Source organism: Oreochromis niloticus, linkage group LG23 (genome assembly GCF_001858045.2).
Source record: "Oreochromis niloticus isolate F11D_XX linkage group LG23, O_niloticus_UMD_NMBU, whole genome shotgun sequence".
In the NCBI taxonomy this organism is placed as follows: domain Eukaryota; kingdom Metazoa; phylum Chordata; class Actinopteri; order Cichliformes; family Cichlidae; genus Oreochromis; species Oreochromis niloticus.
The window spans coordinates 19,637,769-19,652,927 of NC_031986.2; the positions used below are offsets into that span (position 1 = coordinate 19,637,769).

Sequence of the window (15,159 nt, forward strand, 5' to 3'; positions counted from 1 at the left end):
TTTCTCTGTGGTTTTACTCCTAGAATATCTGTGTTACGCCAAAGTGAGCACGGTGACAATAACAAAAAAGTATTCAGAGAGCCCTGACAACAAAATAGCTGTAGCCGTTTAGTTTAACAGTGCTCTTTTAGTGTTTCAAACGTCCCTGGCCTGCAGGTCTTTCCTGTTTAGCAAAGAGGCAATTCAGGACCAACTGAAGTTCAGTTTGTCCTTTTAGCACATTTTTTTAGAAGACGTTTTTTTTTTTAAGGAAATGTAAGAAGCTTTTTTAAGACTTATTAAGACCAATACTGAACTAAAACATAGTGAAATTTAAATAAATACACTAAACGGTCCAGTGGTTCGTCTTTTCTGAGGCACAGAAATGTTTAGTATTTTATTCCTGTAACTTCACATTTGCAGCACAAATATGACTCAGTGTGAGTCATAAAAATTAAGTGGCATCAATGGATAGTTCTCTTTAGAGTGCACCTTAATCAGCATGTTTCATCTTTATGACAGTTTTTTAAAGCATCCATTCATTTTCTTAATGGCTCATCTATTTACGGTCAGATGAGGTACATGACAGGTCATCAGAACATGGATGGATCACTAAACAACTCCAACATTTCTTAAAGTTTAATGGAAATACTTCAAATAATAAAATAAGATACAAATATGAAGGAGAGTCAGGTGCAGTCCACAACCTCTTTTGATTAGCGGTTCACAGTTATAACAGTTCAAGAAATTCTGGTGATCTGCACGTGCTCCTTCAAGAACAGCCATCAAAACTCATTTGTCACAAGTGTGAGCTTAAAAGAAAAATACATCAAAGTAATCATTCCCTTTATTATCCTCTAGACATCGACTGATGCCGTTTTGTCTTACTAGAGTAAAAATCGAATAGCAACATCCTTGGTACCAAGAAAAACACGGTGGAATAGGGGATTTGGTTGCCAACTGGTTGTATTCTGGGTATATTCGAATAAAAAAAAAATTAGAATTGTGAAGGCCTATGTCATGTTGCAGTTAAATAACTGTCCTGCAGAAACTATGCAAGAATTTCTGTTTCGGATTTTTGAGGTTGTGGCTGGACTGTAAATGTAAGTAGTTAATTTCTGTATATGCAGACAGCGACAGAGTTCAGATTTAACCAGTTTATCACAGTTAATCGCTGCATTACCACAAACCGATTGGCAACTTGACCCCATTCAATCACAAACTGACAGCGGACTGACTTCATTTTATACAGTGTTGGCACACCAAAGTCTCTTTGAAGATGGCAACTAACTGTTAGTAGTTGTCTTCAAAGCAACCACTTCAAAGGCAACAAGTTCCCAAATTCATTGTGATCAGTGATAATATTGGTCATGCTATCCCAGCAACTGATTTTGCAAGTGTGACTGTAGCATAACAGCCACTATTGGGGCTCATTTTTGATTTTGGGTTGTGGCATTAGCAAGATGGCAAGATTGTCCAAGATTTCTGGTCTAATGGTGTATTGTAATACCAAACAGACATAACCAAGTACTTTTTAGTATCTGAACCTAACCAACAAGTGAACATAAATGAAGGTCAGAGGTACTAATGGCTGAAATGCCTTTTAACTCCACCACTTCTTCAACTTCCTAACAAAGATTTTTTGATGGTCAATATTGACAGGGGTAGTTATACACCTTGAATAGCATTGGTGGCATTATGTGACACAGCAGGATGAAAGTGTGCTGTGCAAGTCTATTACAGTGCAGATGGAGACAACCATCAATTCCTGCTCTGAATCCATAATTAATTCAATATGCATGTATTTGGACTATGGGAGGAAGTCCATGCAGGCACAGGGAAAACATGCAAACTCCACAAAAGAAAAATGAAATGAAACATACAACAAAAAAGTGCTAGATATATAGCTTAGTATAAGAACTGAAGGCAACCAAGAAAGACAAACTCCAAAAGTACAAAACAAGACCACAAGTAAAGGACACAGGAAGGCAACAAAACAACCTGACATACACAAAGGAGGGAAAAGAACAAAAGCAGGAAGTCAAACCAAAGCAAGACTAACTTTCAAAGTAAAACAGGAAGGCAAAAAACTAACATGAGAGATGAAGACAAACCATGAAAATTTGAAATATGAGAAGCTAAGAAACAGTGTCACCAGGACCTAGTAAGTAAAATCAATACCTCATTTATTCTTTTATCTGGCTGAATACAAATATTCACCCTTGTATTACAGATTTAGAACATACAGGTACCTTTTTCACATTTGAAAAGGTAAATGTACCTTCAGGTCCATCAATTAGCTATAAGGAGGACATTCCACGTAGATTGTACATGGACTTTTACTCTAGCCCTGTTTCTGAGGCTGTGCACCCTTTTCTTGTTAAGAAACCATCTTTATTTGTCTAAAAGAAGACGGCTCACATTAATACCAGGCTGAAGGTAAGGATTATTCAGCACAGGACATGCACAAGGGCCAAACAACACAAACACAGATACACACACACACTTAAGTGCTCCTCTGTGTGTTAACAGATGATGCAAGAGGCGTTGTCAGCTGCATGCACTCAGACATCTGCAGGCTGTTTAGGATCAGAGAGGTGGAGCCAGCTCCGCTATTGGCCAGAGGGGGAACAGATCTCGGCCCTGGGGACTGACACCACACCCATCCGTGTGTGTGTTTGTGTGTTTTTCAGTGTGTTTTGAATTGTGTGTGTTGTCCAGCGTACACTCTGTCGGCGTAAGAAGAGCTGCCTGCTGACTCTCAGAAACTGGTGAGCTTCTTTTTCTCTTTATATCAAAATCCTTGTTGTGGTTTTGTGTTGCTTTGAGCAGAACGAGCTGCTCTGCAAACAAACTGTTGGGCACTTTGATTTCAGGTTATAGTCAGTGGTCAACAATCTGTTCTCACTTATTTTAAAAGTTGCATGTGTGAAACTAAAGTTCGGCTTTAGTGGAAACAAATAAAAACCTTAGTCACCTCAGTTAGGGATGTTTAAAGAGCATTAAACTCAAATAACCTGGTGATTAAAGTGTCATATTTGTGCATTACACTTTAATGCTCTGCAGCTGTTTACCCGAAGCGTGACTCTTGTTACGGAGGCAAACGTCGATGCTTTGGATGCATTTTAGTGCGACACCTCGAGTTCATGAGTCAGAAAAAACTGGATTTCCCTTGAAAGGCTCTATTGTGTGGTGAAATGTGCTAAAATGGAGCATTTTGCAAATGAAATGTTCACGGGGTCAGAAAAACCCTGACACAATTGGAGATGCTGACTGGATTTCTCGCTTGCAGACACAAAGCATCTGGCAGAGAATTCAAATCTGGCTCTGAGAAAAAAGTTCCTGAGGGGGATCAAGATACAATAAGTTAACACTAATCACTTTAAAAGGAAGGGTAATACAACTGTTGGTTTGGGTTTCCAGCTAATTTCCTGGATATGCTCTTCATAATAATTTCTTTAAAAATTTGCTGATCGTAAGCCTCAAGGATTCACATGAGGTCATGGGATAAAATGAAAACTGAACATTATTTCAGGCACCTTTGTGTATTGAGTTTCCAATATGTTAGGATCCAAGTTAGGGTGTTGTTTGTGGTGGGACAAGCTTAATGTGTGCACTGATAAGACTGTAAAGATGTCAGGCTAGTAAATGAAAGTCTGACCTGGTACCAATGTTGCTTTTTTGGTGTCAGGGAAACAAACAAGCACAAGGTAAATTGAACAAAAACAGATGAACACTGGTCATTGGCTTTGCAGTCAACAAAATCAATACCCACGTTCAGAGGATGCTGAGGCATCTCTAAACCTGAACTCTTGATTCAACAACCTGAGTCACTTTTTTTAATAGACAGAAATTTGTTGATCATCATCATTATACTAAACTCATCAACGTTGAGGAGGCAGCCATGGCTCAGGAGGTAGAGTGGGCCATCCATCCATCCATCCATCCATCCATCCATCCATCCATCCATCCATCCATCCATCCATCCATCAGGTAGTCAGTGATTGGATACCAAGCTCCTACAGCATGTGTGTCAAAGTGTCCTTAAGCAAGACACCGAACCCCCAGTTCCTCCCAATGCGTCTATCAGAGTGTTTGAGTACCCATGATAGTTAGAAAAGCACAGAATAAAGTACTGAATGAAGGTGTTTGGATGGTGAATGGGGTTGGTAGTAAAACACTCCTTTCCATAAGTATCAGTCCATTAAGCAGCTGCTACGTCCATCGTCATCACAAAGTTCTGGCCAATGATTACTCAACTTACAAAAGTTCCCAGACTGCACTGCATCTTCAAACTTGATCTTGATTACAAGTGCACATCTGTAAAGTGTCATTAGAGGCAGACTCAGTGGGTGGAAGCAAAACAAAGTATTATGTAAGGCCTGTAGCCATTTCTCTCATGCTCGTCTCAACAATGTCTAGTTTATATTTGCTGGAAACACATATCTATGTCAATGTTCAGAGCATTTAAATCCCTGACAAGACATTAAAATGCACAAATATAGGAAGCGGTAAATGCATTAGCGTCTATTATCACTAATATGACTGGTTGATACAATACTCATTAAAACCAGCTTACCATCATTAAACTTGGGATTTTACCAGCTGTGGCTGCATAAACTTAAGTCCCTGATCACAGCAAGGATTGACCAGGGATTAGCCACAGGCCTGCCACAGTCCAGGGGGCCATATAAACTGTATCCATGATGTTTACCCATGTTTATGTCCTTTTTTTCTTGACAGTCAGCAAAACTTTAAAACTACTCCTTACCTCCTGAACAAGTAGTTTTTAACACCTAAGCCTAACAGAATAGTTTCTGTGGCCTTTGTTGCTTAAAGCTAAATAAATAGATTTTAATGAGAATTAATAACACAATAAAAGTGTAAAAACATATCACCAATCATCACGAGCTGTGGGTTGTGACCTAAAGAATGAGATCCCACATACAAGCAGCTGAAATGAGATTCCTCCAAAGTGTAGCTGGGATCAACTTTAGAGAGACAGTGAGGAGCTCGGTCTTTAATAAAGGGCTCAGAGTAGAGTGGGAACGTCCTACGTGAGGAGGCCCCAGGCCGGAGCCATGCTGGAGAGATTACATCAGCAGATGGTCCAGCGTAAAATAACTAAAATATTTACAGCGAAAATGCAGCTAATTAAGAGGAAACTTTGTAGGAAATTAGCTGCACTAGCTCTAAATTAAATTATCTTAAGTTTAACTGCAAGAAGAATTTTATTCATAAATCATGCTGTTTCTTCACAGGTGACTTCAGCATGAACACTCACGCAACGGTGCCCCCTTTGTCAGGAACAAGCCCCTCTCCTTTTTCAGACCTTGTGACCAAGATAGGACCCAAGGGTATGTGCCTGGAAAATGTGTGAATTGTCTTTTATTTTATTTCACCATAACATTTGTTCATTAAACAAGAATATAGCACAAGTAGACCACAGGGAAACATCACTCATCTATCTGCTGTCTGTTGTTGCTGCTTAAATATTTTTGTAGACTTTTATTGAAATTCTTTTAATTTGTTTGATAAGTTTGTATATGTGTTTATTCAAAATCTTAACAGCGTTCATAAAGAGATTAGTTGATTTATATTTTATATTAATCTAATTCTGCTACACAGGATTACAGTTATAATAAAATATTCGCATTTGTATAGTTATTTTCTTATGAATAAATCAAAAACCAATAAAAAAGAGTTGATCTGTGCTACACATCAGTCTTGAGGATTTGTTGACATCTTGAAAGAGCAGTTTGCCGGTTTAGCTACAGCTGTTATTTCTCCTGTGCACTGGTGGGCGTACTGATTTATCACGGTTAACAAAGATGACCTACAGGAGGATCCAGAGTGTTATGACAAAGTGCTGATTTTTTTATTTTCAGTTTAATGTCAGGTACTGTATAGATTATCGTGTATTTGTAAATGTGATGATTCAAGACTATTCTGTATATGAGCACTGTACATGTCTGTGTCCAATGTCTGATTATCGAAGAAGACCACTAAAATCACAGTGACTAATGCCTATCAAAGATTTTTTTCATTAGGATCTGTATTGGTCATGATCTCAGCACAGACTACCATCTGGAGCTGGAGTCCATGTGCAGAACTCAATGGGACACTGGAAAAGCAACTGATTGCCCCAGTAGTTATTAGTCACAAAATAATTGCCTTATAAATTGTGTAACTGCACCATTATTTTTGCTTGAATGACAAATTTAAACCAGCACCAAAAATCTTATCACATGCATAAGCATTTTTTTAATAGATTTAGATGATAGGATACTAAAATTCAACACCCAGTTTGTGGGACAAACACCCTGCAAACACAGTGAACCAGCCGAGGTGTTAGTGTGCGTTAGCAGGGAGTGTCTTATCAGCCCGATGTCAGAGTGGAGCATGGGAAGGAGCGAGCGTGACGCCTCGGGGGGTCTGTCGCTGTGGAGATAAGGGCCTAAAACGCTCATACCAGTCCTCGTTTCCACAGCAGGGCCTGGCGAGACCAACGCAGCCTAGAAATAACTTTTATATTGAACTGCAACAGACAAGTGTTGTTAAACTTTTCTCTGCTTCTTTTTAGATGATGCAAGAATACTTTATTAGTATTAGACACATCAGATATACAGATTTAACACATATGAACAACAAATTGGTGTATTCTGCTGTTAATAAGTCTATGTCATCATGTACACAGGTATCTTTCAAAAAACTTTGATCTTTCAATTTCAGTTTGAAAGGTCTATCGACGTGAAATGCAAAAAATGATGTTAAGCACTGTCAAGATGCCAAAGCAACAGGTGGCGATACAGAAACACTGGCCAATCAGAAGCCTACAAATAGAAACAAACTGTAACATGTCATTGCAAAATAACCTGCAGTGCAAAAGTCTTGAGAAACATTTCTTTATATTTTTGCTTCCAAGGAGCCAGAATTTCCAGTAATGTTATAAAGTCCTCTTGAGCAATAGATCTTTAGGCCTTCTGAAGTTTTTTCTGTGGATATTGGCTGCTTTTTCACTCATTTTCAGCCCAGTCCTTGTACCATTTTCAGAGGAATGATTGCTTGTTTGAGCCACTTAACGCTGACCTATGAACCATTCAAGCACAAAAAAGGCACTTAACTCAAGGGATGATCCAGTGTTGTGTCTACAAATATCAGACAACTTAGCAAATAATGAATTTCAAATAGCATCTTTAGGCACTTTGTTACTAGCAGCCTGTCACAAAAATACATCATTTGTTCAAATTTCTTTAATTTAATTTATTAAATACCAAAGTTAACACAGTTACAGACATAAAATAATATTTTTGCACCAACAAGGTGATTCCCAAAGAGCTTTAGTTGAAAACTTGGCATATCTCAGCATGGTGTGCAGTGTGTCCTTAAAAAATTTGAAGAACTAAACAAGTGGAGGACAAAAGAAAAGACATATCAGCTCTTAAAACTATCTATAGCAGATCAACAGTATCTGAAAGTTATGTTCTTAAGATATTGGCTTGTGTTTCTGAACAGTAATTTTACTTTTTATTAGGTTCCTCAAAAGCATTATTGTTAATCGATTAAAGGTTAGTTTTTGAAGCGGATACTGTTACCTATTGAAATATGTTACAAATTTATGCATAGTGACAAGAAAAAAAGTGGCTATTTGTGTACATGAACAGCAAAAAATAGTTATTTCTGAACAAACCCACCTATACACAACAGTTGTATTGCTGTTAATGAGTTAAAATGCTTTTCTAGGAACTTACAGCAAGCTTTTTTTCTTGGTAAATCTTTGGAAAGTTAAAAGTGAAAGAATAGAATTTTTATTATCACCAAACTTAAAACAACAACTTCTCATTAAAATTTCATCATGATTATCCTTTAAATTTGGCTTTGGTTTTCTTAAAATATGAAACTTTTAGGTACCATAAACCTCATAAACAGTGATATAAATTTCTTGATTTTGCTCACTTGTTTCCTAAAATATGGTGTGTAACGTTTCTTTTTGGCCTTGCAGTCATGTTGCTTCTACACACACTGAGGCTCTAAAATAGACGGCCGTTGTTTGAATGCCACACATGGCTGGACTCTGAGCTGAGGGAAAATGTAAACACAAACAGCTGTTTGTGTCATCCAGATAACTTAATATTGTGAGCTGCTGCTTGTGACAGTACATGAGCGAGGAGGCTGTAGATTGAGAGAATGACTCAAAATTTCACTTTGCCTTTGTCACTGACTTTTATCAGGACCCCTGGAGCTTTTCTCCAAGATGAATCTGACACAGAAGTTTGTTTTTAACCTCTACTGTATATCATTTGATTTAGATATCAAACTTCACCCAAGTTTGACTTAATTTTCATGTCTTTACAGAAACCTATGACACTGGAGATTTTGCCGCTTTGATTGGTGGTGAGAAGTGACTTCTTTTCTTATGATGTTCAACAATGAGTGTGAATCTGCTGAATTTTATTTCAGTTAACATGAATGAAAAAGATGTTCTGTTTACTTACTTGTTCTGTATGGATTAAAGATTTTCAAATCTTATTTCCAACGACCAAATCATATGTAGTCTGGAATGTGATAAAATAATCATCAACCAATATAATAATAATAATAATAATAATAATAATGATAATAATGGATTGGATTTCATATACCGCTTTTCAAGGCACCCAAAGCGCTTTACAATTCCACTATTCATTCACTCTCACATTCACACACTGGTGGAGGCAAGCTACTGTAATAAGCTTCAAATATAAAATGAAAATTTTAAAGACTAAACTGTAGATGTAGATTATTTAAATTAAATTCTTAAATCTAAGGGATAAATAAGGAAATAGAAGAACATATGTGAAAATGTAATTACCTCTTTAATCTATAATTTTAGTAATTGATTAAATTTGGTGCTAATTTGTTAAAAGAAACGTTTTTACAGGTCACGTATTCTCCAGAAATTTTTGTTTCAGTTAATGAAGTTTTTACTAATAGTGGGATATAAAATTGAAGTATTCTTTAATGTGTTAAAGTTTCTACATTTGGATTTTTAAAAGAAGTTTTTATCTTATTAGTTTTTCTTTCTTGTTATAATTATTATGTTCAGTAAACGTGAATGTCAGCTAATAATATATATCAGGTTTTTATGTCAGTTCATTAGAGATATCAGTTCATGAAATCCATGAACTTTGCTTTATAAGTGAAAAGTAAAAATAGAGACACAGCAGACTCTATAGGCAGGATATTGAATTCTATGTTGAACTGCAATGAAAGTGATGCTTTAAATGCATCTTTGGGGGCTCTGCTATGATATTTCTCTCTGCCTTCACAGGAATCGTAAGTGTAGTGCTGTTGTTAATGATCTGCGTCATCGGCGTGCTTTTGTGGTGCTTGTCCAGACATAAGGGCGAATACGTGACCAACGAGCAGGAGGACAAAGACGAGGACGCCGACAGCGGCGACGGCGACTCCGTTGGCTCTGATGAAGCGCTTCAATCTGAGGAACCTCTGAAAGCCAAAGAGGAGGAATAAAGGGGGGGAAATGGAAAATAGCGACAAAAGTGTCACTCAAGTTGCAGACTTGAGAGCTTTGTAGCTTTGTTGCACGCATAAAACAACAAAGATGTGAGAAGGGAAGTTTAACATTTTTAGAAGTAGCCGATTTTAAAAATTGCACTGAGCAACTTTGCACTTTGGCACCACTAAATGTGAGCAAAGCACAACTGTCTGAAATGTGAGCCCTTCTCAGGAATGTGAACAACCAAAAGAAACTAAGATGTGGTTTGTGTTCGGTAGACCTGTGTTTACATTGTTCCCTCGTTAAAAGCTCCACTTTAATGCAGCGACGTTGCATAAATTACAAGCAGGCATTTTCATGCTATGACTGACTGTGGTATCCTGAATTTATGGTGGCCCCAAGGTGCCAAACAGAAAAATAAAGCAGAAAACACAAAACATAAAGTAATGAAAGAAAAAACAAGATGAGCTCAACTACAATAAAAAAGGAGAGCAAAGATGAAACAGAAAGAACAGAAAAAACTGCAAAAAGAACAAAAACAGTTTTAAAAGCAGCCGAAAACATAAACTAAAAAAACTGAAAAGTTATTCAAAAGCAATAAATTTTTTCTAAAATATTGTTTTTCCATTTTTTTATGTTGTTTTCCAGAATATCATTTGTTTTTTCAAGGTTTCATATGAGTATATGTTTTGTTGACGATGTTTTATATATTACCTATAATATATCTTTTAAGGCCCTAACAAAAAGAGTCACACACTCTGATGTTTTGTTGCTCTACCTTTAGCTTTGATGCAGGCATGCAATCGCTGTGGCATCATTTTTGATAAGCTTGTGCATTGCTACACTTATTTCCCTCCAGATTTGCCTTCATTTCTCTCCATGACCGTGTATTGATCGTGAGTGCGCTCACATGGCTGCATAAAGGGTTCAACACATCTCAAAGATGGGGTTAAGGTCTGGACTCTGTTGTGACCAATACATGTGTGAAAATGATGTCTCATGCTCTTTGAACCACTCTTTCACTATTTGAACCCAATGAATGTTGCCATTGTCATCTGGGAAGATGCCTGCGCCATCAGGGCAGGCAGAACCTGGTCATTCAGCACATTCAGGCAGTCAGCTGGCCTCACCGTTTGAGCATAAATCATTGATAAACGTAGACCTGACCGACTGAACCAACCTCACATCATAAGACTCCCCTCACAGGTCTCTACTGTTGGCACTAGGCATGCTACTTAATCCCACTGATGATTAATATAACCTCAAAATGTAATTTTTAAAGGACATTTGTGACAATGATATTTGTGTCTGAATAACATTTGATCTCAGACAGCAGCATTTATGAGTGCAAGCAAAACAAAGGGCATTTTCCTTCTTTTCCATTGAGCTACTGTTACTGATGGTTGATTAGCTAATGTGCCAGCACCAAGCTGCAGTTGCATTATAGTCCAATAGTAGCCTTATATGCTGTGCCACAACCTTAGTCAGACCTAGGTACAAAAGTAGCCCAGGCAGGGAAATAGCTTGGAAATAGCTTAAATAATTAGCTTAACAGTGCTAACATAACTGAAGCTTGGAAATCTTCAGGAGCTCTTCCAATCTTATAGAGTGGAGCTAGCGCCAGCCATGCTAGGTTGACTTTGTTTCCTTTTGATTGCTAGCATCTGCTCCTCACGTGCCTTCAACCATGTATTTTTTGCCTCAACTTTCCTCCATATTTTGCAATGTACTGTATTTTGTTGGTGGTTGTTGAAGTAGCTTTCTTTTTTACTCAGAGGCCTCTCTCACTGTGAGACGTGCCTGTGTTGTGCCTCTAGTGTAAATATGGCACAGCCCTAGCACCCATCCCTCTGGAGCAGGCTAAATATGCGCTCGCCAGATAACATGACCTTTTTCCATTGCTCCTGAGCCCAGTCTGCTTGCTCCCTGTCCTTTTCTTTTCTCAGTTAGCTTCACTGATCGGTGGTTTCCTTAAGGCTGTACAGCCTTTTAATGGCAATCCCCTGATTTTCTCTTCACACTGCCTGTGGAAGCACGCTTAACTTTGTTATTAAACTTTGCCATGAGCTCTACTATCATCTTTTTTAATGATTTGATTTCACTAAATATTTACGTGATCATTAAAGATTTTTCTCTGGTTACATTTCATGATTTTTATCACTGTCCAGTTTTTGCAGTTTCAGAAATGGCCTTCGATGTTAAAAAAAAGTGTAACATCTTCTCCGCATCCCCTTGATACATCCTCCAACATGGTTGTTTAACAAAAGAAAGAAGTTCTCACAGCATCTGTTAGCGTTAAATAAGCTTTTGCCAGCAGAAATATATTAATGACTGCAGTAGTAATCCAGTGGAAAGCTCTTAAATCCAGGCAGACTTTTCTTTCTTGGCAGAGCAGTGTACATCTTGTGTTTTCCATTTTCTCGCTGTGTTGTGCACCTTGGGGCCAGCATAAAGATTCTCTTGCAGAAACAACTCGCTGAGTCCATGTTATTAACAATTCTCGTGAGTGACGCACAAAATAAATGGCAACACATTTAAATAACCTTTATTTTAGCGTTGGTAACATTTTGTTCCTGAGTACTGAGTCGTTTTTCTCAGTGTTTCAAGAATTTGGCCTCAGATCTCACATTCTTCACGAGCTTCTTATTTCTAAAACTTTTACAGCTGTTTTGAGTCTCTATGTTGTCAGGCAGTTTTTGCATCATCCTGCCAAAGAAGCTGAGAGGTCAAATGAGCCTAGCAGACGAAGATAAACATCTACATGAGTGCTTACTGCTGGTGATTTTCCATTGTGGTTGTTGTCATATTTTAAGCTCAAAGTAATAAACAACTAACTACAGGTTGGAGTCTGACTAACACGTGACAGTTATGAATCAGCAGGGAGGAAAAAATCTGAGTAAATTTCCAGCCCAGAGTTGTGCATTTCTGTCTGTTTTCCCATCATCAAAGCTCCAGTTTTCTGCTCCAGCAAACTTTATTGATTTTATCCTGTTTTAGTAAAATCTCTTTTATTTGCTGATGTTTTCTAAAAGTACATTAATAAACTTGATACTTTGTGACACTGTTGCTTTCTGGTGCGTCAATGTGCTGAAGATAAACTCCCTCTGGTGGCTGAAATGTGAAACTGCACTCCTTACCTTCAGCCCATTTTCTTTCTTTCTTTTTAAAGATAAAGAAATTACAAATCAAGTCCGAGTACACTCACACAAAGTACTGTACTGGAGTACTGTGTTGGGGCTTATGCGTGACTGCAACCTGTCAACAGTTTCTACTAAAAATGTGCTTTTTTCCAAACAAAACATAGGAAACATTTTCCATACATTAAGTAAACTGTGTTTATGTTTAACCCAAACCTTAAGGTTGCAGTCTTTTCACTGAAGAAATCTACACACGTTATTGATAATAAATAAAAGCCTACGTATGGTTATATTTAAAAGATATAATTTAGAGAAAACAGCGTTTGAGGGCCTGTTTTTTTGGATGAACCTCAGATTAATTTAAAACACAAAATTAAAGATTTTTCATCCCATTTGCAACATAAATATCAGTTTAATGATCACCACATGAAACTAGAGGCTTGTCCGAATGGCATGACAGTAGCATGGCAAAGATATCCTGCAAGAAGAAACCAGCTCCTGGCGGCCGTGAGGCCCTAAAAGCGGCTTGAGCCCAACAGCCACCGAAGCCTTGATGTGGCAAAGCTGCTGTTTTGTGTCTGACCAGCAGCAGCAGGATGCGTCAGAGTGGAAGAACTTCAGTATGTTTGTTTTTACTTCGATCTGTCGTCCCCGATGACTCATGCTTTCGGGTAACAGCCATCAGCTCCATCCAAAGCTTGACTTGGACTCGCTGCAGGAAGGAGCTGAGGGTGTGTGTGTGTGTGTGTGTGGTCCGGCCGCTTTCACTTTCAGCTCCGACCCACAATGCCAGATTATTGTTGTTATTCCTCTAAGCTGCTGATGGTTTGAATACAAATGTCTGGCCTTCGTTTTTAGATTTGAGTCACCACGGACTTCTGGTAACTTCTGGTAACTTCTGGTAACCGGGCGGACGTTTTGGTGAGTTGAAACATGAGGAAAATAAAATAAACAAAAAACCCAAATCCAAACAAGTTCTTACCACATGTACGGAGACCTGGTTTCTTTAGGTTTGCAGCATCCTACTTGTAAGCAACAGCAATAAAGGTTCATAAATGATCAAAACTACAACAACTCAGAATAAATATCTATATTTTTAATTATATGATCTGTGATAGACTGGCACCAGGTCTAGGGTGACTCTGCCTCCTGCCTCTCAGCTGGGATAATCATATCACTTCACTTAATTTCTTCGGTTTTCTCCCCCAGTAACTTTTTTTTCTCAGCATCACTTGCTCCTGAATCAAACAGCTATTAAATATGAAATGTCTAAAACATAATATTTGAATTTAAATGACTTTAATTCTCAGTTTTAAAAGCCTGACAGCAAGAAAACTGCCAGAAAATGAACCCTTTGGAAGTGTAATGCCAACACTGGCCTGCAGTGTGTGCTGTTGCACTGAAACAGACTCTCGGAGTGCGCGATCACATTCAAGTCAGTTTAGTTTTCATCAATAACACTGAATTTAAAGAAGAGGGGGGAATGGAGAGGGAGAGGGCGGAAGAAAAAGCAAAAGATGAGAGATAAAGAAAGAGATGCGAGCAGTCAAATGAGGGAATTTCAATACGGGAAAAGTAATTTAATCTTATTATCTTTATAGAAACAGGAGTGTGCTCATGTTACACTGTTAAATATCTAAACACACACACAGAGCCTGAGTGTCAGAGTAAATTTATCACATCTGTGTGTTTATCAGCCAATAAAAGCTGCAAATTGAAACCATGTGACCCTTGTTAACTGAAATGAACTGCCTTCAGACAAAACACATACACAAGCACACCTAAGCCACCTTGTAACAGACAGACTGAATGCGTCTTATTAAATCATCAAATTACTGCTAATTTGATTAATACTTTGTTCTGAATTTCCATCCATCCATCGGGTCACGGGAACAATCTAAGCACAGAACCTCGGACCCTCCTCTAGTTCTCAAGTCAAACCAAGAGATGTTATTCCTCCTGTTTCTCCTGGGTATGCTCCATCGCTTCCTCCCAGATTGACATGCTTAGAACACCTGGAGTGGAAGGCATCCCGGAGGCATCCTGACCAGATGCTTAGACCACCTCCACTCTGAGCTCGTCTTGAATGACCGCTCCCTTTCTCCAATTTAGAAACAAGACCCTCTTCAGAGGATGCTCATTTACACTGCTTGTATCCCCAATCCCAGTGTTTCAGTCAGTACCCAGAGTATCTGACCAGAGGTGAGGGTAGGGTAGAAAGCTTTGCTTTCACGCTCAGGACCCTCTTCACTACTGGATCATCCATATTACTGCTATCTCCTAATCACCTGCTCACATCTTCCCTCACATATAAATAATAACCAGAGATAACCAAACTCCTTCTCCTGGAAACGGAGCTCATCTCTGACCCAGAGTGGGCACTCCGCCCTTTTCCCGCTGAAAACCAGGGCCTCAAACTTGGAGGTGCGACTTCTCGTTCCCAAGTGTGAGCTAAAGGTCACCAACTGATAAAACCAGAATAACCACACTGTCCACAAAAAGCAGAGAGGTGATGCTGAGGTCACCAAAAAGGTGTGCCGAGAAATT

At 38.5% G+C, this 15,159-nt stretch overlaps 1 non-coding gene across 1 annotated transcript; it reads left to right on the forward strand.

Annotated features, from left to right (window-relative positions):
• The first annotated feature begins 2,602 nt into the window (after positions 1–2,602).
• On the forward strand, positions 2,603–12,536 carry LOC100696888 (uncharacterized). Its single transcript, XR_003216424.1, has 4 exons — positions 2,603–2,750; positions 5,241–5,336; positions 8,335–8,373; positions 9,290–12,536. It is a non-coding gene; the product is annotated as an uncharacterized LOC100696888 (transcript).
• Positions 12,537–15,159: the final 2,623 nt, after the last annotated feature.